This window comes from Cetorhinus maximus, chromosome 28 (assembly GCF_964194155.1).
Source record: "Cetorhinus maximus chromosome 28, sCetMax3.hap1.1, whole genome shotgun sequence".
NCBI classification, from domain to species: domain Eukaryota; kingdom Metazoa; phylum Chordata; class Chondrichthyes; order Lamniformes; family Cetorhinidae; genus Cetorhinus; species Cetorhinus maximus.
Genome location: NC_135906.1, coordinates 855,882 through 872,460, shown reverse-complemented (window position 1 = coordinate 872,460; position 16,579 = coordinate 855,882).

Here is a 16,579-nt window from a genome sequence, read left to right as displayed (position 1 = left end):
CCAGCGACTTTCTGCCCTGGGGTTTCACCTCAGCATACGTATTGTGCACCTCTTGTGCACACTTCACAAGCTTGCTACTGCCAGGATTACTACTTTGCTTTACTTTGCAAAGTAAGCTACACTTGATTGATCCTCAGTGCTAATTTTGCAGTTTGGATGGTGCTGAATATGCTAAAGTTCATCCTGAGGCATCCAAGTCCATGATATTACCCTCACTCCTTAAGCAATCCTTGGCCATAGGCATATACCTGCTGCATAATCCATTTGGTCAGTGTCAGCCCTGATAATTTTTGTGTATTAAATAAACCAATATCATTAGAGAATGATGGTAATACTCAAAAATATAGTACACACGCAATTTCCCTTCTTCTCCAGTCTGAAGTTGCTGGCCATTAGTGACTGAAACTGATAAACATTTTGATTATTATCAATGATGCAGAATCCCTGCATTTGAAGAACACTCTTTTTTTCAATTTGTGTGATTACATCTAATAATGACCCTGGAACAAATTCCAGGCAGATTCTGTGAATCTGCTTTTACAAGCTCCGCTCCTTCTTCCAATCACAGCACCTCTTGCAGACGGAGAGCTTCAAATGCAAAGGGGAATGAGCTAGTTGATTGGGTGAACCTGCTGAAAGTAATGTCTGGGAACAGTGGAATCAAGTTAAAGCTTAACTGTTTTTATTGTTAATTCAACAATTTACAGACTTTATTACATCCTTTAGGAGGAAGGGATTTGCCTGAAGGTGGCAGCTCCAAGTTTTACTTCGTGGACTTTTTTTGTACAATTATCACATGAGAGATCTGGATGGGCATTTTGCTCATCGTGTCCAGAGGTGAAATGAGAACTAGCAGAATGTTGACTGAAGCTTTGCACTTTCACACCGATTTTAATTTGGCGGGGAGGTTTTCTTTCCGGGACAGAGATGGGCATTTTACAAGATGCAGGCAGCAAATCAACTTGCAGATTCACACTGTCGGCACGAAGCTTAAATGACCAAATAGTGTCTATGGGGGAGAATTGTTGATACACGTACCTATAGGGTGTAGTAGACAGAGATACCTTGATGTCCACTGGCCCACAAGTTTCAGTTCCCAGCACGTGCACCTTCGTATTGAAGCTCAGAGCTGGCAATGTGAATTCATAACTTGCACCTTTTATAGAGCCTGCTATTACATACTGACTCAGCGACAGTTAAGAATTAATGTTTTCAAAAGCACTTGAAGTTATGAAGCCACAAGATATTAAGTAATTGCATAAAAAGACAGACAATTAAGCACAGCTTGCTTTTGTGTCTGTCTGGGGGTTGAGTAACTGGAATTTTGAAATTGCTGAAATTGTCTGGAGTTGGATTCCAGACTTTGATTTTTCTTACATCCCCTCCAAAACTTTCAAGAAAAGGATCATTAAAGGAAATTGCATGATGGTTCAAACCGCAATGCAGGTGCTGTAGTGTCCGGACTGTCACATGACCGGCTGCGAGAGAAACGCAGCTGGGAAGATGCTGTGTTAACAGCAGTGCAGTAATATCTTAACAGGAGCAATTACAGCACGAAGATATCGGGATTGGGAGGGTCCAAAATAACAGGCAACACTGAATTAACGCAAGAGTTAATTGAATTCATCTCTGAAAACAACACTGTTGTGACTTTCTCAATTCACTGGACCACTTCTAATGCAGTAACTTTAAACTGGTGCTGAAAACTGACAGGTATGTTGGCTGTATATTTCTGCTCTGTTTCTCTGCAGGATTCCTTTCTGTGGCATATCCCATGGGTGCTGGGCTGGCCCAATCCTGTGAGCTGCCCACTTGAGCAGATTTCAGTTGCACAAAGCGCCATTGTAACTGAATGCTATTTTATCTACATTCGGACTTACACCCACAGGGGTTACTGGATAGCGAGGTGGGAATGTGACTCCTGGTCCAACTTCCCCTTTGCGGCCATAGGGCACGGAGGCTAACTGCAGCATCCTTCCTGCAGGTGACGATACAGCTACCTCAATGTCTGAGGTGCAATGACGAATGAGGCTCCATCTCTAAAGGGAGACAGTGAGCTCCGTCTGTCAGAGGATCGGCCCTGAGATCAGCTCTGACTGTGTGGGTGGACACCCCATGCCAGTGTCGCTGAAGGTCACTGTGGCCCTCAACTTCTATACCTCTGGCTCTTTCCAGGGGTCAGTGGATAATCTTTGTGGAGTCTCCGAGTCAGCTGTCCACAGTTGTCAAGCAGGTGACAGACACTCTGTTCTAATGTAGTGGCATTTATTTAAGTTGAGTGCCATGAGGTTGACAGGTGAGGTGCTGAGCACCTTTTGGACAGAGTAATGTGGGTCGCACTGGCTGAAAGGGTGGTGGAGGTACAAACCCTCCTCAGATGCTATAAGTCTTTGTATATGCAGCAGCGATGCCATGGCATGTTAGGCCATGGGGATAGTGGTCACACATGGGGTAAGGTGTCTTTGGAAGGTGCTAGAGATGCACATCCTCAAGGGGACGAGGGACCTTTTGTGTATGACCCACACGTCTGACTGTATCAGTCTGTGAATGAGCAGTGTTGCTGCATTAACGATTGCAGCAACCATCAGTGCTTTGGATGGTGGGAAGACAGAGTGGATGGGACTGTGACCCTCAAATACCTGGCTGCTGCACCCCAGCCTCGCCGACACCTGCCGACCTGGCCATCTGCCTCCTCCCCAGCTCCATGGCCTGCTCCTCATAAGTGGTGAGGTGCTGCAGCACGGTGTGCCCACCACCAGTCCGCAGACGCTCCTGGCTATTGTTCTGTTTGTGCCTGCAGAACAGAGAAGAGGATTTATTGGGGCTGATCGCTCATGTACTCTGCACGCCGCACCCTGCACCCCAACCACAGTGGCCCATCTGAGGCCTCCAGCGGCTCCTGTCCACACTACTGGTGATCAGTCCCCAGAAGATAGTCCGGCTGCTCCCAACCCCCTGCCCCAACGGACACCTTGGACACATTCGGCGTCCATCACTTTGAATAACACACGGGTCTTAGCTCCCATGGCAAGGAGGTGCAACTAGGTGCAGTGCCGATGCCAGCAGATGGCTCTTGGCCACGACACCTTGAGGCTCCCCTTCCACCATCTCATCACCATCAATAAGACATGTGTTGGAGTTCTGAGTATGTGTCTAGCTGCCTCCCCTGCAGGTTGCCCCCAGACTACTCAAATACCACAAACACCAACATATGCTGCGGGGAGAACCCATCTTCTCTTCAACCACTAAGGCTGATGTAAACATGGTCACTATGTGTTTGCCCACCCAGCGTGTGCTAAATGCCCAATGCACTAACAACACTAAGACGTGGGGGAGGGGGCCTCAAAGGCTAACGCTACCTCCTGGGTAAAATGGCCAAGGCTGACATGGTCCTCACCCTTCCAGAGCGCAACAAATCATTGAAGCGCTTGTGGCACTGGGTTCCTGTGCGCCACACAGCATCTTGAGAGCTTACTGCCTCCGCCACCTCCTGCCATGCCTGCCTGGTTACGTGGGGGGCCCTCCTCCTCCCATCCTCCAGAAACAACACCTCCCAATGATTTGACACCTCTTCCAGGAGGGCAGCAAGGCAGGCATCGGGGAACTGAGGGGCACATTGGCCCCCGCGCTGGCCTACCCTTCAGCCTGCCCCCCTCCTCCTCCTCTACCCTCACCTCTTCTGGAGCTCGGTCGCTGGTCATGGTGAACAGCCTAAAGGAGGCTGCCTGGCCTTTCTTTATACAGACTGCCAGTTCCCCATTGGAACCAGCGGTCTGAACACGCCCGCTGCAGACTTGAATTTCCCGCTGAAGACGGGAGTCTGAAACACGCCGGGCGGGCCTTAATTGGCCTGCCCGCACAAAATGGCGGTGCGGCCCGTTTTGCCAGCAGCGATTGGCTCCGCGCCCACTGCCGATTGGGTCGGGCCCACCCGCCCGACAAACACACAATTCAGCCCATGGTTGCAATGACAGATATTGTGACCTCGGTGCACGGCACTCTTCCCTCCCACTGGCACCCCAACCTCACTGCTGCCGGTAGACCTGGGCGCATGGCGCGCCTCCTGCTCGTATCTGGTGAAAATGAGCAATTGTGCCAACCCTCCGCCAGTCTGCACCTGTTCAGCGTTATTGTGTGAGGTCTGAAAGGAGAGAGGAGCATTGATTAGTCCACCCTGTACCTGGATCGCCATTGCAGCCCTGCCACCCCCACCTGAGTGAAACATCGCAGGGCTCATGTGAATCTTGACCCTGGAGCCGCCGTACACTCACTCTAAGCAGCCAGGGCTGTGACCCCCTTGTCTAGATGCTGCCTCCATCACATTTACCACTCGCACTGTATCACCTTCCAAAGCAAGGAAGCACTACCACTTAGAACGCCAAGGGCAGCAGATGGATGGCTGCCCTGCTAGCTCGAAGTTCCCCTCCCAGTCAGTCAGCATCCTGACTTTGAAATGTTTCAGTGTTCCAGCAAATCCTTCAGGTCTCCCCCAAAGCAGTCCTGTGGGTACAAGTGCACCACGTGCAGCGGATACAGAAGGAAGCTCAGCACCACCCTCTCAGGGTCAGCTAGGTATAGGCAATAAATGCTGTCCCAGTCAGCCAAGGCCACATGCCGTGAAAGGGGTGGGGTTAGGGAACCTCCTCTTTTACACACCCCACTCCCCATCTCACGTGAAGATTCTATACCCCAGAATATTGAGCAGCCAGTCCTGCCCCTCCCTCAACCATGTCTCTGTAATATATCTCCACGTATTAATCAACACCCTCAACTTATCTGCCTTACTCGCAAGACTCCTTGCATTAAAATAAATACCATCCAGCCTTGCCATGCTCCCTTGTGCCTTAACTTGACTATATATGCTCTGCCTTCCAGACTGACTCTGTTTTTCTTCTATACTTGTCTGTACATCACCCCTGCTATACCTCCACTCTGTATCCCACACCCCCGGCCAAATTCGTTTAAACCCCCATCAACAGCACTAGCAAACATCGCAAGTATGTTGGTCCTGTTCAGGTACAACCCGTCGGACTTGTAAAGGTCCCACCTTCTCTGGAAGTGGATCCAGTGATCCAGGAATCTAAACCCCTCCCTCCTGCACCAACTCTTCAGCCACTCATTTATCTGCTCCATCAGCCTATTCCTATACTCAACTAGTACATGGTACGGGGAGTATTCCAGAGTGTGCAACCTTTGAGGACCTGCTTTTCAATCTGCTACCCAGCTCCCTAAATTCTTGTTGTAGGAGCTCATCCCTCTTTCTACCTATATCATTGGGACCAATGGAAACCATGATCTCTGACAGTTTGCCCTCCCCCTTCAGAATGCCCTGCAGCTGTTCAGTGACACCCTTGACCCGGGCCCCTGGGAGACACACACCATCCTGGAGTCACGTCTGTGGCCAGAGAAATGCCTGTCCGTACCCCTCAGGATTGAGTCTATAATCACTATTACTCTTCCTCTCTTTCTCCTCCCACCTTGTGAGACTGGGTTCTGGCTTGCTCTCCCCAGAGGAGCCATCACTCTCTCCGTTTTCCAACACAGAGAAACTGTTCTTTAGTGTGATGCACTCTGGGGCTTTCCTGACTACCTGCCTGCCTCCCTTCTGACTGGTGGTCACCCATTCCTCCTCTGTCTGCACTTTGTAAACTGCAGGGTGACCATGTCTAAAAACATGCTATCCACGTAACACTCAGCCTCATGGATGCACTGCTGTGCTTCCAGCCGCCGCTCAAGCTCCAAAACCCGGCACTCAAGCTGGTCAAACCGGTGGCACTTCCTGCAGATGTGGTCATCCAGACTGCCAGGAGTGTCTAAGACTTCCCACATACTGCAGGCCGTACAACACACGGGACTGAGCTCTCCTGATCAGTAAATATTCTTACCTTACAGTTAAGCCAAGTAGAGTAGAACATTATTTCGGTTTCGTTCTTTTATAAAAAGCTAGAACTCATGCCTTTCCTTAGTGTAGCTTTAAAGTGGAGAAAAACAACTTGCCCACTACCTACCAATCTGCTCTTTGCTTTGCTCTGATGTCTGCTTTCCTCAGCCTTCTTGAATTCTGGTGGGGTTAGCTGCTGCTCCGACAGGCTCGATCTGGGCCTTGACCCTCAGGATTTTATTGAGAAACTCTGCTGGCACCGTTCAGCACCTGCTGCTGCTCCGACTGGCTCGATCTGGGCCTTGACCCTCAGGACTTTATTGAGAAACTCTGCTGGCACCGTTCAGCACCTGCTGCTGCTCCGACTTGCTCTTGTAGGCGGTGGACAGGGTTTGGGGAACTAGGAGGTGTTACTTGCCACAGAATTCCCAGCCTTTGACCTGTTCTTGGTCCAGTTCTGTTTTGGTCAAATGGTAAGCCCCAGGATGTTGTTAGTGGGGGTTTCAGCAATATTAATGCCATTGAATGCCAAGGGGCAATGATTTAAATTTTCTCTTGTTGGAGATCGTCATTGGCAATTTTGCAGTGCTACAAGGGTGCTCATTCTGAGTTTTTTACATCGCTCGTTGGTGTTGTAACTACCTCCTGGGATTGACCACAACCTTGCGCAGGACCTCCGTTATGCAGAGCAGGGTGGTCTCAAACGATATGACTATCGTGATGCCAGCAAAGCATGGAAAGTTGTACCAACAGAGAGAGAGAGAGAGAGCTTGTTCAGGTTAGTTCAACTTTTGTCTGGACACATTTACCCATAATCACATTATCTGATGGGTTGTCTATTCCGTAAACCATACAACAGTACAAAAAAAGAACAAACCGTTGCTCTACAATTTGCCTGATTACAATTCACAGCAAGCAGGGATCTGGCGAAGCAGTGCAAGTCTTTACTCACCCATTGAGGATTAGCTTCCATTGATCATATTATGGAAATTGGTTTTAACAAACCAGGTCTGTGTTGCATGTATTCAGAAGGGAGACCAGCTTCCAGCCTGGATACCACCTTTTGCAGACGACTGGGCTCTTGAGAGATGTTAGCTTGTCATGTCTTTGCTCTTGACCGGTGGAACAGGTTGAGGACACTCATCCCTTGGCAGTCATACAGCTAGCTGTATGTACCTCCACCCTGAGTACACAACATTTACCTGCAACCAAATAGTTGAGCTTTGTGGTTGACTATCTCAGACTTAGGTGGATACTCTTGGCCAACACTGCACCTGTTGTTCCTGGAGGAATGCAGGAAGGCACGACTCACTGTTTCAGAAGGTTCAAGACTGCCACAGCTACTGTAACCTATAAACTAGTGATGGGCGACCTAGGCTAGTGAGTGGGCCGTGTGAGTGGTTCCCCTCCATCTCAGTGGGTCACAAGATTGAAATCAGGCACGCGGACTAACCCTGGCCCCGTGAATAAGATTAAATATACTTAATACACACTGAATATTTCCTAATCAGTGATGGGAAATGTTTCCACAACTTCCTTCAAATTTGGAAGCTGTTGAGCACGTTGGGCAGAACCCACTGTGAATTTGGCCATGTGAGAGGAATGGCGTATTTCATAATGTCTCTTAACGTGTTTTTTTGAACTGATTTATCACCTCGTTGCAAATTAAGCAAAATAGCCTCCCTTTCTGTTCCACAACACGATCCAGCTCCCAACTCTCTCTTCCCATTCTGCCCTCATCAACGATTTTCCTCTTTTAGGCTACTTTTCCCTCTGTACTTTTTGATTTTGCATTTGATTCTCCTCCTTTATCAACACCACTTTGACACCGATCCATTATATAATTAGGGGCCAATTTAAATTACCGGCAAAAGTAACAATGCGCAACCTCCCACGTCCACCGGTCTTGTAACCAAGATGGTCTCGCGGGATAGGGTCATTTTGCTCACTGCACTTGCGTGCCTGGAATTTGTGGGGTGTGCCGATTGAACCGTCAGGGTGCTTTGGATGCAGAGGGAGCGCACAGCTCTCAGTCAATGTTGTGTGCAATCAGCACACACCTCACTTCACGTGCCCCAGCTTTGCGTGAGTATCACTTCAGTAATACCAGTAAGAAAAGAACTACCCGGACAGAAACCAGCGGAATCTGGAAACCCAGTGTGAGGGCAACAGTCAACAAAGTGAACTCAGAACCCTGATGGGCCTGCAGGTTGCCCACCACTGCTATAAACTCAATGCCGCATGATTACTGAATGGGAGGTATTAACCTTCTCTGACCCTGGGCAGCACACCTAGTTGGAATGACTAAGGTATTGTAACCTCTAACTCCCACGTCAGAGTAAGGTTTCAAAGGGAGTGACGAGGAATCAAAAGATATTTATTTGTGGGGTGCAAATGTTACAGGTTTGGACTGATAAATGGAAGTAAGTTGTCCAGCTCTTAACTGTAAATGCACAAGGATTGCTTCAGTATCTGAGGAGTCGTGAATGATGCTGAACATTGCACAATCATCAGCAAACATCCCCACTTCTGACTTTGACAGAAGGAAGGTCATTAATGAAGTAGCTGAAGATGGTTGGGCCTAGGACACTACCCTGAGGAACTCCTGCAGTGATGTTCTAGAACTGAGATGATTGACCTCCAATAACCACAATCATTTTGCTTTGTGCTGGGTATGACTCCAACCAGTGGAGAGTTTTCTGCCAATTCCCATTGACTCCAGTTTTGCTAGGGCTCCTTGATGCCACACACGGTCAAATGCGGCCTTGATGTGAAGAGCAGTAACTCTCCCCTCGCCTCGGGAGTTCAGCTCTTTTGTCCATGTTTGAACCAAGGATGTAATGAGGTCAGGAGCTGAGTGATGCTTAATTATTGCTGAGTAAGTGCCACCCGATTGGAATGTGTCGACACGTTGCATCACTGCTGATGGAGAGTCATCTGTGCGGTGGTCATCGGCCAGGTTAGATTTGTCCTGCTTTTTGTGGACAGGACATATGTAGGCAGTTTTCTAGATTGCTGGGTCGATGCCAGTGTTGTGATGCTGAACTGAAACAGCTTGCTTAGGGGGCGTGGTTAGTTCAGGAGCACAAGTCTTCAGTGCTATTGCTAGATGTTGTCAGGTCCCCTAGCCATTGCAGTATCCGGCCTTCAGCCGTTTCTTGATATCATGTGGAGTGAATCAAATTGGCTGATGACTGGCATATGTGATGCTGGGGACCTCCTGGAGGAGGCAGAGATGGATCATCCACTCAGCAGTTCTGGCTGAAGTCTTTTGTGCTGATTGTACTTGGCTCCCCCTTTAATTTAGGACGGGGATATTGGTGGAGCCACCTGTTCAGTTAGTTTAATTGTCCACCTCCATTCACATTTGGATGTGGCACTGCTGCCGATCTTAAATCTGATTCATTAGTTGTGGGATCACTTGGCTCTGTCAAATGCTGCTTTGTTTAGTAAGCAAGTAGACCTGTGTTGTGGCATGTCCCTCAAGTGCTTGATCCCATTGGCCATCCATGTTGTTTGAAAAATATCAGCTGATAGTCAGTGAACCACAGGCTCTGCACAGTTGCTTTGTGGGACTCCATGAAGGCAGATGATTGTGTGCTCCAGTGCCCATTGTGACCTGTGGGGTGTCTGGCTCTCCCAGTGTGACAGGACATTTGAGAGGAATGTAGCACAAAGGTGTTGGCAGAGCAAGGGTTAATGTAGGATTGGGGAACAGTACCACCCATGATATGATGTAGCGAGTCACATGACAGTAGACTATGTTGTAGAGTCTGAAAGGAGGCAGCAGGGAGACAGTCCACGCGTGATGGTACCTTGGATATGTATATAGTTATGGGTTACCAAATAAATGGTTTATGTTCAACCAAACAAGTGAGACACCAAGCAACCTTACAACATGGTGCCAGTGAAGGATGGAGCCCAGAATCCCAGAGAAGCTGGAGAAGAAACCTAGATTCTCAAAGCATGAAAAACTAAAACCTAAGCCTGACCTGAGACACGTGCACCTAAATTGAAGACACAGTTGGCGACAAAGCTCCATTGTAGACATGGAGGCGGAAGGACGCCACCAGGTCACACGGACGTCTGTTGTCAGACCTGTAGTGTCAAAGGTTCTAGCTAGATCAAAGTAAAAAGCAAAATTCACATGCGGCCAGACGGGTCCATCCGTTCCAGGATAGACTTCCTGTTTGTTCCAAATAAATCCAGCTGGACCCTGAGCAACAGCTTGTCCTCTCCACACTGCACCATCACAGTCTGCAGTGGAGACACACTTCCACCCTCAGACACACGGAAATGGGAACCAAAGGGAGGCCCAGGAGGAGAGACTGTCTGAGGCACAGGGGTGGCTTTGACTCTGCTCCATGGAAACCTCTGGCCTAGAAACAGTTGCCAAGTATCAGAGCCACAAACAGCTCCAACTAACACCAGCCCTGGGAACAAAACCCTCACTACAAAATCCCCCATGATACCAAACAACTCACCATCCCTTCAGCCACCGAGCAGCACCTTTTATACACACAAGCTGCACTCACCTGACACCAATGAGACCAGAAGCAGCAACGTTGAACCAATTAACCAGCCTCAATCTCCACAATCTCCACCAATGACAGAACTCATGGGTTTATTACCAGGAAGGCCGATTTTATTTGGACCAATAGGAGTTGGTCTGGGGTGGAAAGAGTCGATGAACAAAAGGGAAGGTGTGTGATAGGGTGGAGGGCAGGAGACATTAAAGGATAAAATGTTTCATGGTACAAAAGCCAAAGGCAGTGGTAATGGGTAAAGTAAAGAAACAAAAGATGTGTCCAGATGAGGTGTGAATGGCTGCATAGCAACCGTCTGAATGTAACGTAGAATCATAGAGTGTTTACAGCACAGAAAGAGGCCATTCGGCCCATCGTGTCTGCCCCGGCTGAAGAACGAACCCCCCCCAGCCTAATCCCACTTTCCAGCACTTGGTCCGTAGCCCTGCAGCTTCCGGCAGTTGAGGTGCATATCCAGACACCTTTTCAATGAGTTGAGGGTTCCGGCCTCTACTCCCCTTTCAGGCAGTGAGTTCCAGACCCACACAATCCTCTGGGTGACAAAAGGTTTTCCTCATCTCCCCTCTAATCTTTCTATCAATCATTTAAAATCTATATCCCCTCGTCAATGAGCTCTCTGCCAAAGTAAATAGGCCCTTCCCATCCAGTCTATCCAGGCCCTTCACAAATTTGTACATCTCAATCAAATCTCCCCTCAGCCTCCTCTGTTCCAAGGAGAACAACCCTAGCCTCATATTTGCAATTTTCCAGTCCTGGCAACATCCTGGTAAATCTCCTCTGTTCCCTCTCGAATGCAATTACATCCTTTCTGTAACAAGGTGACCAGAACAGCAAACAGTACTCAAGTCGTGGCCTAACTAATGTTTCCAGCATAACCTGCCTGTTCTTATATTCTACGCCTCCGCTAAGAAATGAAAGGATTCCATCTGCCTTCTTAACCACCTTCTCAACCTGTCCTGCTACCTTCTGGGATCTGTGGACATTCACTCTAAGACCCCTCACTTCCTCTACACCTCTCAGTCTCCTCCCATTTATTGTGTAATCCTTTGCCTTTTTTGACCTCCCCAAATGCACCACCTCACACTTCTCTGGGTTGAATTCCATTTGCCACTTTTCTGCCCACTTGACCAGTCCATTGATGTCTTCCTGCAGTCCACAGCAACTCTCCTCGCTATCAACCAATTTTTCTGCTGTCTGCAAACTTCTTAATCATTCTACTTTTATGCCTAAATCATTAATATAGACCACAAAAAGCAGGGGGCCCAGTACTGAGCCCGACAGAACCCCACTGGAAACAGCCTTCCAGTCACAAAAACATCCATCCTTTGTTTCCTGCCACTGAGCCAATTTTGTATCCAGCTCGCTACGTTCCCCTGGATCCTATGGGCTGTTATTTTTTTAAGCAGTCTGCCATGTGGAACCTTGTCGAAAGCCTTGTTATAATCAATGTGTATCACATCAACTACACCACCCTCATCAATCCTACTTGTTACTTCCTCAAAAACTTCAATCTAATTAGTCAGATATGACCTGTGTACTATAGGCCCCCAAACAGTCAGGGAGAGATAGAGGATCAAATATGCAGTCAAATTTCAGAGAAGTTTAAGAATAATAGGGCAGTAATGGTAGGGGATTTTAACTACCCAAATATTAACTGGGATAGTTTCAGTGTGCAAGGTAGGGAGGGAGCAAAATTCTGAAGTTGCATCCAGGAGAACTTTTTTAGACAGTGCGTAGAAAGCCCAGCAAGGGAGGGGGCAGTTCTGGACCTAATATTCTGAAATGAGCCCGGGCAGGTGGAAGGCATATCAGTAGGGGAGCATTTTGGAGATAGTGACCATAACTCAGTTAGATTTCGGATAGTTATGGAAAAGGATAAGGTTGGGCCAGGAATAAAAGTTCTAAACTGGGGAAAGGCTTTTTTTACTAAGATGAGATGCGATTTGGCACAAGTGGACTGGGAGCAGCTACTTGCAGATAAAACTGTGTCAGAGCAGTGGAGGGTCTTCAAGGAGGTAATAGCAAAAGCACAGGGCAAATATGTTCCTGTAAAGACAATGGGTGAGGAGAACCAATCCTGGAGAACCCTGGATGTCAAGGGGCATAAAGGTTAGGATGAAGAAAACAAGAGAAGCTTATGGCAGATTCCGAGGACTCAATACAGCTGAGTCCTTACAGGGGTGTTAAAAGTGTAGAGGGAACTTAGAAAGGAAATTAGGAAAGCTAAGAGAGTGCATGAGAAAGTATTGGTGGGTAGAATAAAGGAAAACCCAAAGGGGTTATTTAAATATATATAGAGGAAGAGAATAACTAGGGAAAGAGTTGGGCCAATTTGGGATAATAGAGGTAATCTGTGTGTGGACCCGGAAGACATGGGTGCAGTCCTCAATGAATCCTTTACGTCGGTCTTCACAATGGAAAAGGACGACGCAGATACAGATATCAGGGTGGAGGACTGTGAAATATTAGAGGAAATTAACATAGAGAGCGAGGGGGCACTTGCAGGTCTAGCGGCCTTAGAAATGGATAAATCCTCAGGCCCAGATGAGATGTATCCCAGGCTGTTGAGGGAGCCAAGGGAAGCGATTTCAGGGGCCCTGGCAATAATTTTCAAATCCTCTCTGGCCACAGGTGTGATGCCAGAGGACTGGAGGACTGCTAAAATTGTTCCATTATTAAGAAAGGGAGGAAGGGATAGATCACGAAATTACAGGCCAGTCAGTCTAACCTCAGTGGTGGGGAAGTTACTAGAAAGAATTCTGAGGGGCAGAATATATCTGGCCTTGGAGAGACAAGGATTAATCGGGGACAATCAGCATGGATTTGTTAAGGGAAGGTCGTGTTTGAAAAGTTTGATCGAATTTTTTGAGGAGGTAACCAAGAGTCTTGATAAGGGTAATGCATTTGACTTTAGCAACGCTTTTGAAAAGATCCCTCATGGCAGATTGGGCATGAAAGTAAGAGCCCATGGGATCCAAGGCAAAGTGGCATGTTGGATTCAAAATTGGCTGAGAGGCAGGAAGCAGAGGGTGATGGTAGAGGGATGTTTCTGTGACTGGAAGTCTATTTCTAGTGGGGTTCCGCAGTGCTCGGTGCTGGGGCCCTTGCTGTTTGTGGTGTACATAAATGATTTAGATTTAAATGTAGGGGGTATGATCAAGAAGTTTGCAGATAAGACGAAAATTGGTAGAGTGGTAAATAGTGAGGAGGATAGCCGTAAACTGCAGGAGGATATCAATGGACTGGTCAGGTGGGCAGAGCAGTGGCAAATGGAATTCAACCCGGAAAAGTGTGAGGTAATGCACTTGGGGATGGCTAACAAGGCAAGGGAATACAGAGGAGATTTACCAGGATGCTGCCTGGGCTGGAGGGTCTGAGCCATGAGGAAAGATTGGATAGGCTGGAGTTGTTTTCCTAGGAGCAATGAATGTTGAGAGGGGACCTGATAGAGGTGTATGAGATTATGAGGAGCATAGATAGGGTGGATAGGAAGGCACTTTTTCCATTAGTAGAGGGGTCAATAACCAGGGGGCATAGATTTAAGGTAAGAGGTAGAAGGCTAAGAGGGGTGTTGAGGAAATACTTTTTCACTCAGAGAGTGGTGGGAGTCTAGAACTCACTGCCTGAAATGGTGGTTGAGTCAGAAACTCTCAGAACATTTAAGAAGCATTTAGATATTCACTTGCATTGCCATAGCCTCCAGGGCTATGTGCCAAGCGCTGGAAAATGTAATTAGATTAGTCAGATCTTTGTTGACTGGAGCGGACACAGCCCGGGGTACATTTCATCCAGCCCTGGTGATTTATCCACTTCTGGCGATGCTGATCCCCTTGATACGTCCTCTCTCCCTACGTTTATCACATCCAATATTTCACACTCCTCCTCCTGAACTACAATGTCAGCCTTCCCCCCCTCTTTTGTTAAGACCCATACCCCCATCCTCCGCCTCCATACACAGGTTACCTTTTCGGTGTTTTATGAGCTCCACTTTTTCCTTCGTTATCCTCTTACTCTAAATGTTTGATCAATCATCTTTGTGTTGATTTTGCTTGCCAATATTCTTTCATGCCCTCTCTTTACTTTCCTAATTTCCTTTTTGATTTCACCCCTCCACTTTCTCTACTTCTCTCAGCTTTCTGTAATATTCAGTTCTCAGTGTCTGACATAAGCTTTCCTTTTCTGCCTTATCTTTCCCTGAAAGCTCCTTGATATCCAGAGGGCTCTAGATTTGGCTGTCGCACCCATTTCTTTGTGGGAACATGTTTACTCTGAACCGCTTGAATCTCCTCGTTGGTTGCCTCTCACCGCCCTGACACTGATTTACCTTCAAGTAGCTGTTTCCAGTCCACTTTTGCTAAATCACTCCTCAGCTTATAAAATTGGCCGTGCCCCAATTAAGAAGTTTAACTCCTGTACTATCTCTGTCCTTTTCCACAATGATGTTAAAATTAACTGAACTATGATCACTCCTACTAAAATGCTCCCCACTGTGACTCCTTCTGCCTGATTCATTTTTTAAAGCTAAGTCCAGAACTTTGCCCTCTCTTCTTGGACTTGCTACATACTGGCCAAAAAAGTTCTCCAGAATGCATCTCGAGAATTCTGTTCCCTCCATTCCTCTCACACTGAAACTATCCCAGTTAATATTGGGGTAGATAAAACCCCCTACAATTATTGCCCTACTGTTTTTGCACTGCTCAGAGATTTGCCTCCATATTTTCTCTCCTATCTTCCTCTGACTGTTTGGGGGTCTATAGTACATTCCCAGCAGTGTGACTGCCTCTTTTTTGATCCTAAAATCAATCAATCTGGCCTCAGCTGATGATCCATCTAATATATCAATCCTTCTCACAGATGGAATTGCTTCTCTAACAGAAATGGCCACCCCAGCTCCCTTTATATCTTCCTCTCTATCTTGTGTGAAAACCCTGTAACCTTGGTGTTATTACACTGCGCTCAATCTAACTGAACTGAGCGGACACACAGACGGAGCTGGCTATGTGTTTGAGCCCCACACTGGACGGTTTGTGTTTTATTTCTCACACTGGGTGACAGAGCTGTTACACAAAAATTGGACACAGCACATTGCTGAAAGATTGTTCCGATATAAAAGTGTCTGAAGTTAAAGCCGAGTGTGGATATTAAGGATTTGACTCAGTCTATGAAAGGATTAAAAATTGAACTCAGCTAAAAGAACAGCTAAAAACCGTTAATTTCACAAACACATATAGATATGGGGGCCTTGAGAAAGACTTTTCCAGACAGGGATCCAGGCTGAAGCTGAGAACATTGCTGCTGCAATGGACAGATAAACATATTTTGATTTGCAAGAACTCTCACTCAAACAAAATACCTCGGAAATATAACAGGCAATAGTTATGTAATTCAAAGTAAAAAGATTTTCTATAAATTAGAAACTTAGATAAACAAGCCAGTCAGATTTTGCGGGACCATCAGAGAGATGAGACCTGATATTGTTTGCGCTCAACCTGAGACAAAGCCAGCAGAAAACTACACTTTATACAACTGATTATGAGTACAAAAACTAGTTGTTAATTGTTTGAATATCCTACTTTTATTTTCCAAGTGAATTTGAGGATTGCATTTACTTTTAATTGCATTTGAACTTTGTAGTCATAGATGAATGATTTTATCTTGCACTTGTACTCTGCAATATTCAAAACATTATTAGAATATAATCCAATATTTGAGCTATTTCTAAGGCATTATTAAGTAACCATTTAAAAAGTTGTAGATTCACTCTGTAAAGTTCAGATAGCCTAATTCTTCTAGAATTCTAAAATAGTGAATTCTAAGTCCTGGGAGTGCCAAAGTTCTTTAAGAGAGTAATTTCTACTATAATTTACATGTAAAGGTGTATTATATTGTCAGTGGATTAGTCATCCAGAGACGCAGCCTAATGCTCTGGGGAGATGGGTTCAAATCCCACCACAGCAGCTGGTGGAATTTGAATTCAGTTAATAAGTCTGAAATATAAAGCTAGCCTCAGTAATGCTGAATGTGAAACTATCATCGATTGTTGTCAAAACCCATCTGGTTCACTAATGTCCTTTAGGAAAGGAAATCTGCCGTCCTTACCCAGTCTGGCCTATATGTGACTCTGGACTCCCAGCAATGTGGTTGACTCTTA